General features: G+C 43.6%; 1 protein-coding gene across 1 annotated transcript in view; it reads left to right on the top strand.

Moving 5' to 3' along the window:
• SCPEP1 (serine carboxypeptidase 1) overlaps positions 1-6,886 on the top strand; it is a 67,082-nt gene extending 60,196 nt beyond the window's left edge. Inside the window, exon 14 of the mRNA XM_028498689.2 lies at positions 6,306-6,886. The gene's annotated coding sequence lies outside the window, so the exon portion shown is untranslated. The remainder of the gene's footprint in view (positions 1-6,305) is intronic.
• The last annotated feature ends 4,718 nt before the right edge of the window (positions 6,887-11,604 follow it).

The following is an 11,604-nucleotide window of genomic DNA, read 5'->3' as shown; positions in this document are numbered from 1 at the left end:
CGATGCAGGGGACATGGGTTCGCGCCCCGGTCCGGGAGGATCCCACGTGCCGCGGAGCGGCTGGGCCCATGAGCCATGGCCCCTGAGCCTGTGCGTCCGGAGCCTGTGCTCCGCAACGGGAGAGGCCGCAGCAGTGAGAGGCCCGTGTACCGCAAAAAAAAAAAAAACAAAAAAAAACTGGCAGACAAAGATTACAATGAGAAACCTGACCTGGAGTAGGTTGGGGCAATAGCTAGGCTGTAAACCAAGATGAAGACTGTTAAAGTAACCAGATTAGGGCCAAGATGGAGTCACTCACGCTAAACCACATGTCATCAAGCCAAAACTTCACTAAGTTTTTATGCTGGGCTCTCCTGGAAAAGGAGGACGTAAGACAACCCGTCAGCTCTCTCCTGCTCAGCACAAATTACCTGGCCCAGCTCTTCTAAGACTTCCCTTTGCTCCATGGAAGGAAAGAAACCCTGCCTTAACAAATCAGCAAATGCCCAGTATAACTTCCTTGTTCCTGCTCCCTTCTGCCTATAAAATTTCTTGCCTTGTATAGTTCTTTGAGGCTCCTATCTATGTATTGCTAGATTGCTGCTCCCCAATTTATGAATCTCTGAATAAAGCCAACAAGGTCTTTAAATTTTACTCGGTTGAATTTTGTTCTCTAACACACCTGACAAAGGGCCAGGGTCCCCAGGCTCATCCCCTTGCTGGGGACCGAACACGTTGTATACTTGAGTGGGTGAAATGATCAGGGAGTGAAGGAGAAAGGTCTCTGGGACTCCTTGACATGGAATACCCGAGCACTGTGGTACCAAAATGCATCAGTGAAGCCTGAGGTGGGCCTCAGTTAGATAGAGAGAATATAGTGATAAACTGATAGAATTTAGATGGAGGTTTGGATGAAAATCGTAAGGTTGAAACTGTCTCCTTCATATGAATGGTGGGAATGTGGGATGGATATCATGTCTGGTTTGGGAACACCTCCCCAGCCTACAGTTAGAAATGTAAAGATCGGGCTTCCCTGGTGGCGCAGTGGTTGAGAGTCCGCCTGCCGATGCAGGGGACACGGGTTCGTGCCCCGGTCCGGGAAGATCGCACGTGCCGCGGAGCGGCTGGGCCCGTGAGCCACAGCCGTTGAGCCTGTGCATCCGGAGCCTGTGCGTCCGGAGCCTGCGCTCCGCAACGGGAGAGGCCACAACAGTGAGAGGCCTGCATACCGAAAAACAAAAAACAAAAAACAAAAAAAAAAAAAAAAAAAGAAATGTAAAGATCGATGGGTTTAAGGTGAAGTTTAGATGAAAATTCGTATATGTGAAGTGGTTGCATCTCTTTTTTCTGAATGATTATGGGTCTGGACATTGTGCCTGACTAGGGAACTGTTTTTGAAAACAGAAAGTGTATAAGTCTACCCTTCAGGCAGTATTAATTGGATGTGCTAAATTGGAACCAATAGGACTGCCTGAGTGCTGACATGGACAAATTCTCTGTGCAGTAGCTGTGTGTGGAGCAGAGACTAGGGTTCATTGCAAAAGCCTGTGAGCACCTCCCAGCGTTGAGTACTAGGTCTTTAGCAAATTGCCACCTGAGGGGCAATTACTAGCTTGCTGTCAGCCATTAATTAAAACTGCCCCTGTGACTGAAGGATAGAAAATAATTTTGAGACCAGAAATGTCTATGATGTCTTGAATGACATCAGAAAAACACTCTATCAGGGAGGGCAATGCCCAGAAGAGTTCCATAATGAAATGGAAATGAAAAAAAAAAGAGAAACTATACTTCAATTAAAAAATAAAATGGAAAAATGGTTTATACAGAATCATGCTACCTGTGGAATGCAAGGATCATGTACTCACGAGCAGGGAGCCTCTTTTCCCCTAGGACGGACTTTGTATGAGGAGCCGCCAGATTCTGTCATCACTTGGCCAGTGCCCTGTAAACAGCTCTCAACTGACCAACAAAGAGCTGCCTGGTTTATGGATGGCAGTTGTAAGGCAAACGGATAACATCCTGTTTGGAAGGCCACCTCTCTGATCAAAGAAAGTAAAAACAAATCAGCGAGGTGGGCTGAATTGCGTGCTGTTTTCCTAGCAGTGGTGGGAGAATTGAACAATGATAAAAGCCCCTGTGTTTCGAGTTTTATCTACTTAGGGGCAAAGACCTATGCCTATGTAATGAAACCTCCACAAAACCCCTAAACAACAGGATCCTGAGAGCTTCCAGATTGGTGAATACATCAAGGTGCTGGGAGGGTGATGCACCCAGAGAGTGCATGGAAGCTCTGTGTCCCTCACCCCATACTGTGCGCTATGCATCTCTTGCATCTGGCTGTTCCTGAATTGTATCCTTTATAATAAACCGGTATTAGGGACTTCCCTGGTGGTCCAGTGGTTAAGAATCCACCTTCCAATGCAGGGGATGTGGGTTGGGTTTGATCCCTGGTTGGGGAACTAAGATCCCACATGCTGCAGGGCAACTGAGCCCGTGCACCACAACTACTGAGCCCGCTCACTCTGGAGCCCATGCGCCACAACTAGAGAAGCCGGCGCACCGCAACGGAGAGCCCATGCACCAAAATGAAGGATCCCGCCTGCCACAATGAAGACCCTACGTGCCGCAACTAAGACCCAACGCAGCCAAATAAATAAATAAATAATGATAAACCAGTAATGGTAAGTAAAACAACAACAAACGTTCCAGTTATTTATGTAATTTTTTTTTTTTTTTTTTGTGGTATGCGGGCCTCCCTCTGCTGTGGCCTCTCCCGTTGTGGGGCACAGGCTCCGGACGCACAGGCTCAGCGGCCATGGCTCACGGGCCCAGCCGCTCCGCGGCATGTGGGATCCTCCCAGACCGGGGCGCGAACCCGGTTCCCCTGCATCGGCAGGCGGACGCACGACCACTGTGCCACCAGGGAAGCCCCTTATTTATGTAATTTTTGAAATTATGTAATTTATTGACTCGCAATTCCATGAAATTGATATATAATGGTTTATGTCATTCATCTATTGTTGGCTTCTTTTTTTTTTTTTTTTTTGGTACGCGGGCCTCTCCCTGTTGTGGCCTCTCCCGTTGCGGAGCACAGGCTCCGGATGCATAGGCTCAGCGGCCATGGCTCACGGGCCCAGCCGCTCCGCGGCATGTGGGATCTTCCCGGGCCGGGGCACGAACCCGTGTCCCCTGCATCGGCAGGCGGACTCTCAACCACTGCGCCACCAGGGAAGCCCGGCTTCTCTTTATATTTATTGCCACAAGCATTCTGTATCTACAGCTAGATAATATTTTGAAATTATTAATCTTTGCGGCTTTCTTCTCTATTCTACTGAGTACGTGATCCTTCACCTAATCATCCAGAGACATCTTAAATGCCTTGGGAAGAATTGGAGTTGTTAAAGCAGGAATGCAAACAGAAAGGAACAGTTAAATTTTGACTTTCCAACCTAAGCTCCTGAAGCCTGCTTAAGAAACGTTGGGAAACTATAGCTTTTGATTTTGCAATAGAAAAAAAAAAAGGACATTTGAAGATCAAAAAGATCCTGCAAGAAAAGGGCAGAGAATGTGTGCCTGAACAACACATGGTATCAAAGATAAACAAAGCTGAACACTAGCTAACGTGGTGAGACTAGACTTTATTCAGTAATACTATTGCAACAGGAAAGAGAGTCCAGCCTAAACTCAACTCAACTTCAATTTGTACAGGGGTCTGAGATAGAATTATAAATTTGAGGTCAATGGTATATAAATGGTGTGTTGATTGCCTTCCCAATATCATTTCTCTTCCTTTTTTTTCCCAGTTGAGATATAATTGACATATGACATTGTGTAAGTTTAAGGTATACAGTGTGTTGGTTTGACACATTTCTGTGTTGCAATATGATTACTACAATAGTGTTTGCTAACACCTCTATCACGTCACCTAATTATCATCTCTTTTTTGTGATGAGAACAATTAAAATCTAGTCTCTTAGTAATTTTGAAGTTTATAAAAGAGTATTGTTGACTATAAGCACTATGCTATGCATTAGATCTCCAGAACATTTTTATTTACTAGTAGCAAGTTTGCACCCTTAAACATCTCCCAGTTCCCCCACCCACCCAACCCCACGCCCCCAGCCCCTGGTAACCACCATTCTATTCTCTGTTTTTAGTTCAGCTTTTTAGATTCCACATACAAGTGATATCATATAGTATTTGTCTTTCTCTGTCTGACTTACCACTTAGCATTATGCCCTCAAGTTCCATCCATGTTGTTGGATGCAAATGGCTGAATTTCCTTCTTTCTCATGGCTGAATAGTATTTCATTGTATATATATAAATTTCCTCCATTCTATCAGAGTCTTAAATTTGTTCAGGATACCATGTGCCCAGTTAAATATACCTTCCCTGACTTCCTGGCTGCTGGAAATTGCCATCTCTGACCAAAGAGGTAAACAGAAGTAGCCAGCTAAGAGTTCCAGGAAACTTTATACAAAGTGATAGATTAGGCTTTCATAAACTTTTGTCATTCCCCCATCTACCTGCCTGGAATATGAACTTGAAGCTGGGGGCAGAGCATCTATCTTGTTATTTAAGGCAAAAAGAGCATGACAATGAAAGCTACATGTGAGGACGGTGGAGAGGAACAGTCAAGGGTCCCTAGGACACTGATGACATGGCAGAGCCCAGATCATGTATTTTTTTTTAACATCTTTATTGGAGTATAATTGCTTTCCACAGGTGTGTTAGTTTTTGCTGTATAACAAAGTGAATCAGCTATACATATACATGTATAGCTATACATATACATATATAGATATATAGTATTTTTAATCTTACTAGAAAAACAAGCCCCGTTTGGTTAAGCTAGTATAGTCACTTTTTTAGCTGCACAGTCGTCCCTCAGTATCCATGGGGGATTAGTTCTGTTGCAGGAAAGGGGATCCCTCCCAGGGCTCTGGTCTAACACTCAGAAATGAATTGTCCAAGGAGACACGTGCTGGCAAAGCAAGAGACTTTATTGGGAAGGGGTGCCCGGGCGGACAGCATCAGGGTAAGCGAACCCATGAGAACTGCTCTGCCACATGGCTCACAGTCTCAGGTTTTAGGGTAATGGGGTTAGTTTCCAGGTTGTCTCTGGTCAATCATTCCGACTCAGGGTCCTTCCTGGTGGCCCGTGCATTGCTCAGCCAAGATGGATTCCAGCAAGAAGGATTCTGAGAGGTTGGTAGGACATACGGACTGGAGTCTCCTCTCTCCTTTTGACCTTTACCAAATTCTTCCATTTGGTGGTAGCTTATTAGTTCCACGTTCCTTACCAGGACCTCCTGTTGTAAGATAACTCATGCAAGCCTTTACGATCATGTCTGGCCAGGGTGGGTGGTTTCGGTCAGTGGTTCCCCTAACAGTTCCAGAACCCTCCCCCAAAGGATGCCAAAATCTAAGGAAGGTCAAGTCCCTTATACAGAATGGCATAGTTGGCCCTCTGTATCCGTGGCTTCCACATCCATGGGTACAGAAGGCCAACTGTATGTAGGCAAATGCAGTCCTGATACTGATGGCAACTGAACCCAAGGGCCTTCATGCAATCGCACAGGGATAGAATCTAGACAGTGAGGGGAGACGAGGGCCTAGGAAGAATCCTGTGAGAAGTTGTAACACTTAACGACCAGGTACTGGAGGCTGACTTGCAAAGGAGAGTGTTTGAGAAAGACTGCTTGGAAGTATCGGCAAGACCTAGCGGGGGAGAGATTACAAGAGCGAGCTCTGGCACCAGAATTCAATCCTGGCTCAGGTTACTACTAGCCAGATGACCTACAGTAATTGACTTAAGTGTTCTGTGCCTCAACTTCCTCATTTGTAAAACGAGGATAATAATAGGGTTTTTGTGATGATGAAATGTGATGGGCATACAGTAAGCCCTCAAGCAGCACTAGCTGCTGTTATTGTTAATCATTCCACAGAAAGAGGAAGTTTGTTTGTTTTTTTTTTTTTTTTGTAAAGGCTTATCTCTTGGGAAGCCTGGCAAATGGTATTATCCCCCATGGGATTATCAGACATTAGTCATCAGACAGGTGTAATGAAATTTCTCTCTATGGTGTCACAAAATTCCTTTTTCAAGTCTGCCTGGTTGGCCCTGTAGTTGTACACTGGCAAAAAGTCTTCCATTCGAAAAAGCATTTAGAAGCATTTGTTGAACCCCTTTCATGTGCGAGGACTGTGTTGGGTGATGGTGGGATACAAAGGTGAATGTAATTGTGTGTGTGTGTGTGTGTGTGTGTGTGTGTATGCATGGGGGAGGGGGCGGCAACAGCAACTGCTACTCTCTTGTTTTTGCTAGACTTGAACCAGATCAGATGTGAACCTGAGGAAGCACCTTGTGAAGTCCAAGGATGAAGCTAACTTGGCAGAAGGCAGAGCCAAGAGACAGAGAGATATAGAGAGTCCCAGTGCAATGGCATGTTTGAACCCTGGCTCGAACGACGCCTTGTGAAAATTAATAAAGGGAAACCCTACTAAAATAGTCAGGAGGCCAGAAAAGGGAGATCTCATGCACATACAATTCAGATCCCAACAGGAAGAGGCGTACCTTGCGTCTCCAGCAGGAAGTGACAATACTTTATCACCTCCAGAAGGAAGAAAAAAGATTCTCTGCTTGGCAACAGCTCAGCCAATGAGAGACTGTCACGACTCAGCCAATGAAAAGCCACTATACTGGGAAACTTCCAGTTTTCCTCTAGTGGACATTTTGTTTGTAATAGCCCCTCCCAACTTCCCCTTCTCCTGTATAAAAGAGTTTCCTCTCCTTTGCTTTACCGGGACTTGCATGTGGTTTTCCGTAATTGCATGTCCCAAATTGCAATTTTTTGCTGTTCCCAAATAAAACCATTTTGCTGATAAAATAACCGGCTGTTTATTGTTTCAGGTTAACAAGCTGAAGAGAGTCATATTTTCTAACTTTTCATGAATGGGATCCAATAAATTGCTTAAGCCATTTTGAATTAGATTTTCCTTCACTTGGAATGGAAACAGCCCTAAATGATGCCGGTGATAACATTTGCCTCCTGCCTTAAAATTTACTAATGACTTTGTTCCCAGTTGTTAATGCCCTAATCAAATGAACTGTTGAAGTTGCATAGTTAGCCAGTTTCAGAAACTGGAGTAAATTCTAAGTATCTTTTTTTTTTAATTACATTATGGAAAATTACAAACAAATACAAAAGTAGAGACAATGGTATAATGAACCACTATGCTTCTCTCACTCTTTTCAACAGTTAATCAACTCATGAACAAACTTATTTCACCTAGTCTACCCTCCATCCCCTGAAATGGACTATTATAAAGCATATCCCATGCTTCATGTCATCTGATTAGTGTGCCCGGATCATAGGACTGCATCGTATCTGTCAAGGAGCAGGGAGAGGGGAGATCTAGCCTACTTTAGACCCCAAGACTCCTCCAGCAGAGGATTCCCTTTGATGGTGGTAAGTCAAAAAAAGCTGACTTTCCATTTTAAGTGGTAATAACACAAAATAATACTTTTGTAATAATACAAAGGAGAGAGAGGGCAATCAGGAAAAGCTTTTGTATAGGAAGAAGGATTAAACTGAGCTCTATGAGGTGGGTTGAATGTAGGTACCTAAAGAGACAAGAGAATAGGATTTATTTTTTATTTCTAATATTTATTTATTTATTTATTATTTCTAATATTTCTAATATAATAAAAGTATAATAATAAGAAAACTTGGAAGATAAAGAAATGTAGGAAAAATAGTCATTAAAATAGTCATTAAAATTCTTATTAACCAAAAGCCATTGGGGTTTGGATTTTAATGTTTGATTTTTTTGTTTTGTTTTCTTTCTATATATAGGTTAATTGTAACGGTACTGCAGGTTATTGGAAGATAAAGAAATGTAGGAAAAATAGTCATTAAAATAGTCATTAAAATTCTTATTAACCAAAAGCCATTGGGGTTTGGATTTTAATGTTTGATTTTTTTGTTTTGTTTTCTTTCTATATATAGGTTAATTGTAACTGTACTGCAAGTTTATATCCCTATATTTTTATTTAACAGGGTAAGCAGTTTTCTAAGTTACCGTGGACTCTTTGTAAACATAATTTTTTTTTTCTGGCTGTGCCACGTGGCTTGCGGTATCTTAGTTCCCTGACCAGGGATCAAACCTGGACCCCAGCAGTGAAAGCACTGAGTCCTAACCACCGGACTGCCAGGGAAGTCCCTGTAAACATAATTTTTAATAGATGCGTATTTCATTAAGGATGTATAGCATGATTTATTCGATCAATCTCCCATATTTTGGCATTCTGATCCCTTTTATGGTGTCTGATTATATATAACTATGTAATGAGTATTTTTTTTTGTTTAAAACTTTTTCTGAATTTTGAGTTAATTAAATTGTAGCAAAATTACTGGTAAAAGAGTATGAATATTATAGAATGGGGCATTTCTAATACTGATTTTACACCATCTTATATTGTTATCTCAAAAGGTGATTCAAAATTTTTTTTTTTTTTTTGCGGTACGTGGGCCCCTCACACTGTTGGCCTCTCCCGTTGCGGAGCACAGGCTCCGGACGCGCAGGCTCAGCGGCCGTGGCTCACGGGCCCAGCCCCTCTGCGGCATGTGGGATCTTCCCGGACCGGGGCACGAACCCGTGTCCCCTGCATCGGCAGGCGGACTCTCAACCACTGAGCCACCAGGGAAGCCCCAAAATTCTTAAGGTAAAATTGAAAGAAACATTAATTTTAAGAACATAAGACCTCGAGTGTATGTCATAGAAATATAATTTTGGGTTTGCTTTTTTTTTTTCTGGCCGCGCTGAATGGTTTGTGTGGGGGATTTTAGTTGCCCAACCACCAGGGAATTCCCCTACAAATATAATTTTTAAGTGGGCACACAGCCATCCAGAAAAAAAGACTACATTTCCCAGCCTCCCTTGTAGCTTAGTGTGATCATGTGATTAAGTTCTGGTCAGTGAGATGTAAACAGAAGTGTTCTCTTGGCAGTGGACGGAAACCTTCCCCAATGGATGCTTTTTGCCTTTTTTTTTTCCCCTCTTCTTTTTTTACTTTAATGGCTGGTAACATGGATGCCATCATTTGGGATAAAGAGCATAAGGACAGAAGCCTAGTCACGGTGGGAGACAAGCTGGAAGAGGCCAGGGTCACTGAGAACTTTGAGGAATGCACCCACCATTCCACTCCCTCGACTTCCCTCCCCTTTGCATGGGAGAGAGAAAGTTCCATCTTAAGCCACTGGTGGTTTGGGTTTTCTACCACATACAGCCAAACCTTATTCTAACTAAATACATGTGGCTTTAGAAACTGGGAATAGCATTGTTACACTCTTTTTCATCAGCCCAGAGAAGGAAAGAGTTACTGCCTGGCAAAAAGCATTTCAAATGTACTTCGAGAACACGTCACTAGGTTTGGCTTAAGTATTGCTGACTGCAACAAAAAAAGAAAACTTTAGTGTCAACAGCAGGAAATCCCAAGTAAAACTATAGGATTCATGATGTCCAACTTCCAATTTAGTTACCTCAAGTGTAAAAGAAAAAAAAAAGAGAGTAGGGGTAGGGTAAATATATCCCAGTTTATCTTGTTTCCAGAGATTACCATCCCTACTCCAAGAACTATTAAAAAGTCCTCTTGAGAAAACTGAAACCAAAAATAAAGTGGCATTGGCATCTCTCTGGGAACACATTTAACTCTGCTCCAGGAGGAATAACCTGTTTTAATTTGCTAAAGCCCAAGTCTAGCTCTGTTTTCCTCTGAGCTGGGAAAAAGAAACTACTAAGAAAATACTTGAAAACAAAAATGTCAACCTAAAAAAGAGAAACAAAATGCCAGGTCAAAAGAAAGTCATGTTAGAATGTATTTTGGTGAAAGCACAGATAACTTTGGGGCTCAGATATGTTGGGAATGGGGAATCAGGGATTTTTGTTGTTGTTTGTCAAAAAAAAAGTGCTCATTTCTGGGGGCAGCGAAGGGAGTAAAATGTTTTGCTGGGATGTTTCGAAGCAATCCTGGCCCTTGCTTTTTCCTGCCATTAGGAATTTGTCGGCAGTCAAAATCAGGGTCAGATTCAAAAGCAAAAGCAGCCTGTAGGTGACCCTCTTCAGAATGAAATAGCATCGCCAATGACGTAGCTTAATTTGATGTCTTCTGGTGTAAAGAACTCTCTCGACCAGATCTCCCTGCTCACTGTCCTCTCTGCCAAACCACGTGTGATAGGGCTGACCGGTTCGTGTAAGATGCCTTCTTTCCCTCTAACTCATCCTGGATTGAAGCTTTGGGTGCTTGCAAACAAGCTATAGAGGGGCCATCCAGTCTGTGATTACACATGGCAAGATGTCAACCTGAGCCAGTCTGCACGCCTCTGAACTACTCCAATCAGTGTTCACCCGGGGAAAGCAAAGTTGAGTTTTGTCTTAGGCAAAGCCTAACAGAGGTAGCAAATCTGTTTCCAAAATAAATCATATAGTGCATCTCAAAGCCAATGGGATTAAAAAGAAACCTGCAAACATCCTCAGCCATTCTCTTATTGTGATAAATAATTAACCTTCAGCAAGTCAAATTTACGTATGGACTTTAGGAGGTTTCTGATGTCATAAGTCTTTTTAAAAATAGACATTTCACCTCTAGGGGAAAGGAGAGGGTTGTAGAACTTGGCGATGAAATCTATACTCTCTTGGAGAAAAAGAAAAAAAAGACTGGGGCGTATAACTTTAATCGTTGATGGGTTTTAGCATTACATTCCAGTGTGTTCCACCAGCGACACAGCTCATTATTACCTTGGGCTTTTCCCTCAAAAGCCACCTGCCTGCTGCCCCAGCGCCTGGAAGGTTGCCCTTGTTCCTTGCTCACTTTCCCTTTAAGACTCTTTAGTGTTTCAGCTGGTAAAGGTCCAAGTGCCCTCTGGCATAATTGGCATGACGTGCAAATTTTCCATTTCGGAAGCGAAAGAGCCTGTTCTCCAGGGAGGGCTCTTCCAGGTAATTGCTGTCTGAGAGGTTCCTTCCACTACCTTTGGCAGCCTTCACCAGAGACAAATCCCTTTTGCTGTTAGGACAAGCTAGAAACCCAGAGATGGAAAAACAGGGGCTCAGGACAGACATGCCAAGACCTTTGAAACCCGTGACCTTTCCAAACAGAGGAAATGGGGGAAAGGCCAGCGCAGGCCGAGGCAGATGAACCCCGCCTCCCCACTCCCGGCAAGACAGCACAACAGCTCTGCCCCAACATTTCCATTGCCTTCCTTTCTCAAAAGAGCTTCCTTTTTCGAAGGAGGGTTGATAGAGGGAGCTACTGTGTTAATCAGGATTCCAAGCGGGGCGAGAACAACACTTACTTGGAATAAAGCCTTTAACAACTTGGGCGGGAGGGAGGCACCCAAAGGATGTGCTGGATGAGGAAAACTGGTTTGCTAACCCGAGGGGGGCTCCAAGAGGAATCTGGGTGAGAAGGGGAGAGTGAGAAGGAGAGACTTGGAAAAGAGGGAAGTCCTCCCTCAGCCCCCACCTGCCACCCCAAGCAGAGGATGTGTGGGGGAGGGGGGAGGGAGGCTGGAGGGAGCGGTGACAGAAGAGCGGGTGGCAGGCTGGAAAGAAGCATGGAAGAA

The sequence above is a fragment of the Physeter macrocephalus genome, chromosome 14 (genome assembly GCF_002837175.3).
Source record: "Physeter macrocephalus isolate SW-GA chromosome 14, ASM283717v5, whole genome shotgun sequence".
NCBI lineage: Eukaryota > Metazoa > Chordata > Mammalia > Artiodactyla > Physeteridae > Physeter > Physeter macrocephalus.
The sequence above is the reverse complement of the archived record's forward strand: the minus strand, read 5'-3'. Positions and strand labels throughout refer to the sequence as shown.